A 10,370-nucleotide genomic window follows, 5' to 3' on the forward strand; every position below is an offset into this window, starting at 1 on the left:
AGTTATCTGCTATGCATTGTAAGTTTCCCTCTGCACTCTCAGATGAATCTAGGTCATTGCCAATTGGGCCTATGTTATGCGTTGTATGTTAGGATTTAGGCAATTGCCATCTCGGTATCTACCGTGCGCTGTAAGCTGGAGCCATGCCATTAGCTGCAACTTGCCGGAAAAGCATCCTGCTTATCTTGTGCTCTGAACTCACCAAAATATAAATGTATTTTATGATGTCTTTTAAGAAACTTGCTTATCTTGTGCTCTGAACTCACCAAAATATAAATGTATTTTATGAAGTCTTCCAAAAACACTTCAGCAGGAAATATCCAGCAGAATAATGTTTTCTTAATAGCCGAATGTATGAGCATTTTATGACTGCACCAAAATATTAATTTAGCCTATGAAGTGATCCAAGAAACTTCAGCCGGAAATATCAAGTAGCATAATGTTTTTAACTAGTGGAATGTTATAGTGTGTTTACTTACTGCACGAAAACGAAAACATTAATGTAGTTTACAAAATAATAGAAGAAACTTTTGCTTCAGTAGTCCAATGCATTAGTGCATTAGTGTGAGAATGCATATGCAATTTGATTATCTATTTTGATTTGATTTGTTTTTAGTAATCCAATGTATTAATGTGAGGTTAATTATGCAACCAGAAACTTCAGCTGTAGTAGTGCAATGTATTAGTGTGAGAATGCATTTGCAACTTGATTATTTGATTTGATTTGTTTTTAGTAATCCAATGTATTAATGTGAGGTTAATTATGCAACCAGAAACTTCAGCTGTAGTAGTGCAATGTATTAGTGTGAGAATGCATTTGCAACTTGATTATTTATCTTGATTTGATTTGTTATTAGTGTGATTTGTTATTAGTGTGAGAATGCATTTGCCTACAATGTATTAGTGTGAGAATGCATTTGCAACTTGATTATTTATCTTGATTTGATTTGTTATTAGTGTGAGAATGCATTTGCAACTTGATTATTTATCTTGATTTGATTTTTTATTTATCTTGATTTGATTTGTTATTTATTTTTTTAGTAATATGCAATGCATTAGTGTGAGAACATTGCATTAGTGTGAGAATGCATATGCAACTTGATTATCTATTTTGATTTGATTTGTTATTATTTTTTATAGTAATCCAATGTATTAATGTAAGGTTAATTATGCAACCTGATTATCTATCTTTTTCATGTTTTTATAGTAGTCCAATGCATTAATGTAAGGTTAATTATGCAACCTGATTATCTATCTTTATCTTTTTCATGTTTTTATAGTAGTCCAATGCATTCATGTAAAGTTAATTATGCAACCTGATTATCTATCTTTTTCATGTTTTTATAGTAGTCCAATGCATTCATGTGAGAATGCATATGATTAATTATGCAATTTGATTATTTAAACAATTTGAGTATCTATCTTTTTCATGTTTTTATAGTAGTCCAATGCATTCATGTAAGGTTAATTATGCAACCTGATTATTTATCTTTTTTATGTTTTTATAGTAGTCCAATGCATTCATGTGAGAATGCACATGATTAATTATACAATTTGATTATCTAAACAATTTGAGTATCTATCTTTTTCATGTTTTTATAGTAGTCCAATGCATTCATGTGAGAATGCACATGATTAATTATGCAATTTGATTCTCTAAACAATTTGAGTATCTATCTTTTTCATGTTTTTATAGTAGTCCAATGCATTCATGTAAGGTTAATTATGCAATCTGATTATCTATCTTTTTCATGTTTTTATAGTAGTCCAATGCATTCATGTCAGAATGCACATGATTAATTATGCAATTTGATTATCTAAACAATTTGAGTATTTTTATTTTTAAGTATTAATTATGCAATTTGATTATCTAAACAATTTGAGTATTTTTATTTTTAAGTTTTTGTTATATATATTCAAAAAAATCAGTGAAAATTAATTAATATCACAAATTTTTTATTTTTTTTAGAAAGAATTCTTTGGCGAAAATCACAAGGAATATCATTTGTCGACGCGTTTCGAACCAACCAGTGTGGTTCATGGTCAGGACACGTTGAAGAACAGATCCAGCTTAGCATGTTTAAATAGCTAGAGCATAGACACCAACGGTTACCTGGGCAAGAGGTTGACTCAAGGAGCAAGGTCAAATTTAGTTGAATTAGGTAAAAAATAAATAAATAAATAACCAAATATATAAATGATAAATTATAATATAATAATGAAAATATATCAAATATAAATTTAGTTACATTAGGTGTAAGAAAAATAATAATAGATTATTTATTTAATATATAAATGAGGAATAATAATAAACTACTTATTTCTTAATTAAAATTAATAAATAAAAATATATAAAATTTTTATATAAAAATATAAAATTTAGTTATATTAGGTGTAAGAAAAATAATTAATTTATTTAATATATAAATGAGGAATAACAACAAACAACCTATTTATTAATTAGATAAATGAAAAAACATATAAATTAAAAAAATATTATAATAAAAGTAAATAAAAATATATAAAAATATAAAAAAAATATAAATTTAGTTATATTAGGTGTAAGAAAAATAATAATAAATTATTTATTGATGATGATGATGATGATGGTTACCGTCTGCTGAGACCAAATAATGATCTATCGGACCTAAAAAGACAAATTATTTATTTTGATTTAAGATTTTAATCCTATGCTCAAAAAGCTTGGAGAGAAGCCTCCCGAGTTCACTATAATTTTGGCATTGTAAAAGGCTAGGAAGGTCAGTATTGTAACAAAGATTGTGAAATTGAGATCTAATGTGGTTGTATGCAGGGCACTCTAAGAGGAAGTGGTTTTCATCCTCGATGCTCCTATTCTCACAAATATGGCAGATCCTTTCCATCCATGGCGTTTTAGGAACTGCCCAGCGGCCAGTTTCACTATGGAGCTCATGAGAATTCGTTCTAATCTTTGCTATATTAATTTTCTTCTTTGAGCTAGTTAGAATAGAGAGATACTTTTGATCTTCAAGGGTGGGATTGATGACCTTCTTATAATAACTTAATTTTCTTTTAGACGCTAAATCTTTCTCACACCACAATTTTTCTTTGAATTTAGAAGTAACAATATCTTTAATGTTATTTATGTTTTGCAAAGCATCATTCTCATTGATCTCCCAATAGTTTAACCAGACCCTTGTGTCCTTATGCCATCCTCGGTTAAGCCTTAGGTGGTTTTGGCTGGAATTTAAAGCTAGCTTAGGAAGTCTATGATTGTCTATGTTATTGAGCTTGTGCTTGTACAACAGAAACCTGAGCATAGCTAGGCTCTCAATAGGAGAAAGACCCGCTTCTATAAGGAGAATAGGATAGGGTGTATTACTTTTAATTTTCAGGTTATAAGTTATAAAAACGTTTCTGGATTTGCTCAATCTTCCTCCATGATTCTCTGGAGATGTTGCAGCCCCAAACTTCACAGCCATATAAGATAACAGGAATGACTAAAGTTTCAAAGAGGAACTTCTTTTTATCCCACATTACGAGGTTTGTTGTTTTACAATTATTTTCAAGACCAAAATAAGCTTTCCATCCCCCATTGATCCTTTTCTCAATGCTATGGTTCCAGTTGAGCTTGTGATGGATATCAATTCCTAGGTACTTGTAAGAATACACTTCCTCCAAGTTATTATTGTCATACATAAAATTAGCGCAAGTGTCCTTCTTGGATTTGATAATCATAACTTTTATTTTGTCTGTGTTAACAGTCATACCCATGGTAGAGCAGAAATCCTTAAGAAGCTTGAGTTGCTTATCAAGATCAGAAGGGCACCTTGCCAAAAGAACAATATCGTCAGCATAGAGAAGAAGGATAATGACTATCCCAGCTAAGATTGTGCCACCACATCCTGCTTCTTCTAAATAACCTTCGAGCTTATCGATGTAAATGCCAAATAGAGTAGGGGAGAGGGGGCAACCTTGTTTAACTCCGATGTTACACTTAATATCTTTTGACCACCCCTCATTGTTCTTTAGCTTGGCAATTACATTCTCGTATAGCCTTATAGCAGCAGCTCTTAACTCAAGAGGAACCTTTAGCTCTTCTAACCTATTCCAAAGGTTGTATCTAGGAACCGTATCGAAAACCTTTCTAAAGTCTACAAAGAAGCAAAATAAATTGGATTTATCATTACGACATTCCTCCGCAATGATCCTTAGCGTAACAAGGTGGTCTGTTGTTGAGTGATGCCTTCTGAAACCTACTTGGCCTTTAGCCCGCTTACCTTCACTTTCAAGCCATATGCTTAACTTTTTTTCCAGAATACTACCATATAATTTGGCTAAGAGAGGGCTGATCATAATTGTCCGATAATTAGAGGGGTTATTTGTATCTCCACTTTTAAAAATAGGGATAATGAGGCTCTCAGTCCAAGGTTTAGGGAACCCTTGCTTAACAACTTGATTGAAAAGCTTGTGGATGTGGGGGATGAGGACATGGCCTCCAATTTTTAAGATTTTTGCCTGGTAACCTTCAATGTCCTTAGCTTTCACATTCGCGAAGCGATTAACCCCAAACTTAATGTCTTCTAAAGAGAAGACTTCTTTCGTTGTGAGCATGGTTTCCAAATTATCCATGACATTAGGAGATTCATAAAGCTTTTTAAGATAAGAATTCCAATCGTGAAGAGCAATTTTATTATTATCCTTAGTCTTCCTAGTCAGAATCTGCCTCCAAAATTTCTTAGGAGCTACCTTAGATAGGTGTAAGAGATTCTCCTGTCTTTGACGGATGTACTGCCTCTTTTTCCTTTTAATTAGGGCTTTGTATATTCTTATCTTGTCCATTTTAAGAGAATCATCAACAGTTTCCTTAATTGCTCTCCTCGCATTTTTTCCTTAATTGCTCTCCTCGCATTTTTTCGTTAATTGATCTCCTCTGCTCTCCTTAATATAAAAATGAAGAATAATAATAAACTACTTATTTATTAAATAAATAAATAAATGAAAAAATTAATAAATATAATAGCAAAAAATAAATTAATTATTTAATTTATAGAAATGAAAGGTATCATTAGTAAGGTAAATACATTCATATTTAGTTATATTAGGTATAAGATAAATAACCAATTGAAGAATAATAAAACTAATAAATCATTAAATTTATTAAATAAATAAAAATATAAACGAAGAATTAAAATAATAATAAATTATTTATTTAATTTATTAAAAAGGAATAAATATATAAATAAATGAAAAATGAAAAAATATAAATTAACAAATATAATAGTAAATAAATTATTTATTTAATTTTTATAAATGAAAAAATAGAAATGGTATCATTAGTAAGGTAAAAATTAAAGGGAGGAAGTTACGCACCGGGTTAATTAGTTAGGATCAAATAATCCAATAAATAAAAATAGGAAGAGGAAATAAGGATTAGAAAATAAAATAAATTAATTATAGTTAGTTAAAGGTTAATACAACTAATACTAATAATAATAATAAAAATAAATAAATATTAATAATAAAGCAATTAAAAAAAAATAAATAAATAATAATAATAATAATAATAATAATAAATAAATAAAAATATAATAATATTAATATTAATATAATAATTAATGAATAAATAGAAAATAATAATAATAAAAATAGTAATAATAATAATAATAATAAATACATAAACAATAATAGTAGTAAAACTGATAATAATAATAATAATAATAATAATAATAATAATAATAATAAATAATAATAATAATAATAATAATAATAATAATAATAATAATAAAAATAAATAATAAATAATAAAAGACAAAACTAAATCCTAAGGAGGAGGGAGGAAGCCAACTAGGAAGAGAGAGCAGGGACCCAACATCTACTAACTTTCCAGCCATCGTCTCTATTAAGATTGCTAGGCCTCTTTTCAATCTCAAGCGCTTCCCTAAACTTACGATGATGGAAATGCGAAACCCTAGCAATAACACTAGCCTCCTCAATACAAACATGATGACTGGTTTTTTCAGCATGTTCGGCTAAAGCAAAAGACTTAGCTCTCCTATGCTTAAGGTCCGCAGCGTGCTCGCTAATCCTTTGATTGATGGAGCGACCGGTTTCCCCAATATAGGGGGTCCCACAGGAACAAGGGATCAAATAAACACCTTTCATATCCTTAGGGTCGATCGGATCCTTTACAGATCTTAGGGACCCACGAATGGTGTTCAGGGGCCTGAAAGTCACAGGGATACTATGCTTCCTGAGAATCCTTCCAATTCTATCAGTGGTCCCCTGAACATAACGGAAGAAGGACACCCGGAGTCCGCTCCTTCGGTTCCCTCTTAGTCAGAGAATTCTTAGAAGCCTTAAGAAAAGCCCTCTGACCCAAGAATCTACTATAACCATTCTCAACAAAGACATCAAGCAGATGGGATTTTTCTTCCTCAAAGCTCTTTTTGTCGGAGATTCTTAGGGCCCGAGTGGCAAGGGTATTGAGGACACCCAACTTTTGAGCCGGGAAATGGTGGGAATTGGCATGAAGATATTGCTCCGTATGAGTTTTCTTACGAAAAACCCGATGGGCGAGGGAACCATCACTATTCTTAGAAATAAGAATATCCAGGAATGGAAGACAACCATCAACTTCCTGCTCTTTAGTGAACTTAATGGCTGAGGATTGACTGTTGAGATGATCAAAGAAGAGATCAAGCTCAACCTGCCCATGAGGCCATATGACATTGGTGTCGTCCACATACCTTCTCCATAGCTTAGTAAAGGATCCGATCGACCCTAAGGATATGAAAGGTGTTTATTTGATCCCTTGTTCCTGTGGGACCCCCTATATTGGGGAAACCGGTCGCTCCATCAATCAAAGGATTAGCGAGCACGCTGCAGACCTTAAGCATAGGAGAGCTAAGTCTTCTGCTTTAGCCGAACATGCTGAAAAAACCAGTCATCATGTTTGTATTGAGGAGGCTAGTGTTATTGCTAGGGTTTCGCATTTCCATCATCGTAAGTTTAGGGAAGCGCTTGAGATTGAAAAGAGGCCTAGCAATCTTAATAGAGACGATGGCTGGAAAGTTAGTAGATGTTGGGTCCCTGCTCTCTCTTCCTAGTTGGCTTCCTCCCTCCTCCTTAGGATTTAGTTTTGTCTTTTATTATTTATTATTTAGTTTTATTTTATTAGTATTATTATTATTATTATTTTACTTCTTCTTCTTCATCATCATCATCATCATCATCATCATCATCATCATCATCATCATCATCATCATCATCATCATCATCATCAGTTTTACTACTATTATTGTTTATGTATTTATTATTATTATTATTATTATTATTATTATTATTATTATTATTATTTATTATTATTATTATTATTATTATTATTTTAATTGCTTTATTATTAATATTTATTTATTTTTATTATTATTATTAGTATTAGTTGTATTAACCTTTAACTAACTATAATTAATTTATTTTATTTTCTAATCCTTATTTCCTCTTCCTATTTTTGTTAGGATATTCCGACACATAGGATATAGTTAAGTTCAACTTGGTCTAGTATAGAGTTAGGTTAGAGTTAGGTAAAGTGTGTTTCTTTACCGTTGTACATTTTGTAACTTACAATCCGACGGTCACGATATGTAGTGATCCGACGGTTCACTCTCACCTCGGTATTACCGACACTTGATCCGTGGCTTGACACCCGATTGGTCCATGAGTTCTATTTAAAGCGCATGGATGTTCATTGTTCGGGTAATCCGTGCATGAGAGAAGCTTATGTAAATTTTCATTCTTTGATTAATAAATTGCCTGTAGTACCCACGTTGGGACAGGTCGTTAACTGTTTCCCTCCTTGCACTTTGAGGGTTTTAACCACGTCAAAAATACTGGTGTATTGATTTGAGATTTGGTTGTGAGCGGTGTCCTTTTGGTATTCTTTCTGAGGAACTTACCCTGTAAATTCCTACATGGTATCAGAGCTATTTGAGGGCCGCGTCCGTTGGTGATCCAAATCTGAAGCCGGTAGAACTGCATGCGGCTGTCGTTTCCTAGATCTGCTGTTTCTGACTGCTTTCGGGCCGAGAGGACTGCTCTGTTGCGTTCAGAGCATCTGTTCCAGTGAGGAACCCCTTTCGTTTCACGCGAAAAGGTTTCCGGTAGCCCTAGCTGCATCATTTTTCAGATCGGGAGGTATACAGTTTTTTTTTTGCAGTTTACTGTTATTTTCTCTCTGCTTATTTCGGTCTCAGTTTATTTAGCCTTTTTTTTAACCGGATCTATACCTTTCATTTCTGCGTATGCTCTTTGCCCTGCGACTCTGTGTGATCTGGGCAAATCAGAAACAGAAAGGAAGGATTTTTCTCATGCGTATGCTCTTTTCCCTGCACCTTAGTGTGATCTCGGAAAATCAGAAACATTGAGAAAAATATTTAGTTTTTCGGCTAAAGCTAACTTTGAGATTTTTTTTAAATTTCTAGTTTTTTGGCTAAAGCTAACTTCGAGCCGCAAGGTTCGTTTTTCTTTGCATATTCGTGTTGGGTTTTGTGTTTTGTGTTTTGTAGGGAAAAAGAGCTTTCTCAAGGCAAGCACGCAAACCGAGGCCCCCCCCCCCTCTCTCTCTCTCTCTCTCTCTCTCTCTCTCAAATTTTTTGTATAGATCAATTGGTTCAAAGCTATTTTAAGAGAGTAGAGGTCTTGGGTTCAAGTCTCCATTTTGTGGGGGCGGATTTTTTTTATTCCCGCACATTCGCGCACTTTGCCGGCAACGTCAACAATTTTTTTTCAAAAAGCCATAACTTCTTCATCCGGAAGCCTTTTTCAGAGCCGTTTTTTTTTAAACCGCCTATTTTTTCGAGATCTATCCATTGGAACACTTACTTTCAGCATCTTCAGCTTCAGCTTTTTTAAAATGGAAAGTCCATGCCAAGTCATTCTTGACAGCACTAACTACTTCCAATGGGTAGCCTACATGGAAGATTTACTTAGAAGTAAAGGTCTCTACAGAATAGCCACAGACCAAGAGAAGAAACCAAAAGATGAAGACAAGGCGGCAAAATGGGAAAATAGACAAGATCAAGCACGTGGTTTGATAGGGATGTCTGTTTCTCCTGATCTTAGATTCCACATTGCAGAACTTGAGACTCCTCATGAAGCATTAGAAAAACTTGCTAAAGTTTTTGGGATTAAAAATGAAATTAGAGCCCATCAACTTGAAAATGAGCTGCTTACTTTGGATCCTAATAATTTTTCTTGCATTGAAGATTTCTTGTCCAAATTCAAGACGCTTAGATATCTCTTGGAAGGTGTTAAAGTTAAGAAAGAAGATGGTAACCTTATTTATTCCATCCTTACTAAGTTGGGACCAGCCTACTCTGTATTTGTTTCCACTTTCCATTCTACAAGGGAAGCTTTCATTTGTCAAGGACAAGACTACAAGGCCCCTTCCTTTGACTCCTTTTGTGATTCCTTAATAAGAGAACAAGAAAAACTCTTACACCTTGGTCTTCTTAATCTTGGAAACTCTTCCACGAAAGCGTTAGCCGCCCAGCAGCAACCAAATTCAAAGAATCCTAAGAAGTCATATCCTCAAAAGAATGGTCCTAAACCATCTTAGCCTCAAAATGAAAGATCATTTCAGCAAAATGATAAGACCAATAAAAACAAATGGAAGAAGACTGATAGACATTGTAACTTTTGTAATCGAGATGGCCACTTAGAATCTAAATGCTTTAAGAAGATGGAAGCCTTGGAAGCCGCAATGAAGAAACATAACATCCATGTGGAGCCTACTTCAACTTCAACTTCCGGAATGGCACTTTCTGCATGTCATTGTCAATCATCTCAGTCTGGTTATGCATTAAATGTATCTTCTTCTTCTTCTCATTCTCATGAGTGGCTCATTGATTCTGGAGCCTCTTGTCACATGGCCAAAAACCAAGCCATGTTTTCTTCTTTAAATGATTGTAACACCAAAAATATATATATATTGGTGATGATAGATCTCTTAATGTTGTAGGGACTGGAACTGTTCATCTAGACAATGGTCAGTTTAATGATGTATTATGTGTTCCAACCTTATCCTGCAACCTTCTATCTGTCTATCAGATAACTCATTCAGGTGAAGGTAAAATTGTTGAATTTTCACCTCATGATGTTGTAATCAAGGATCTAAAAGATCCTAAACAAATTCTAGCTACTGGTCTTGTTGATGATTCCAAAAGGTTGTATAAGTTTCACAACTTTGGGTCATCAAATCTTCCCTCAGTATTTGTTGCTCATAATGATGAAGTGAGCAAACTTTGGCATGAGCGATTTGGTCACTTAAACTATCGCTCCCTTCAGCATCTATGTAAAGAAAATATGGTGACAGGTCTTCCTATGGTATCTTG

This window comes from Pinus tabuliformis, chromosome 4_2 (genome assembly GCF_031772625.1).
Source record: "Pinus tabuliformis cultivar Carrire ecotype Pingquan chromosome 4_2, CPIR1, whole genome shotgun sequence".
NCBI classification, from domain to species: Eukaryota; Viridiplantae; Streptophyta; class Pinopsida; order Pinales; family Pinaceae; genus Pinus; species Pinus tabuliformis.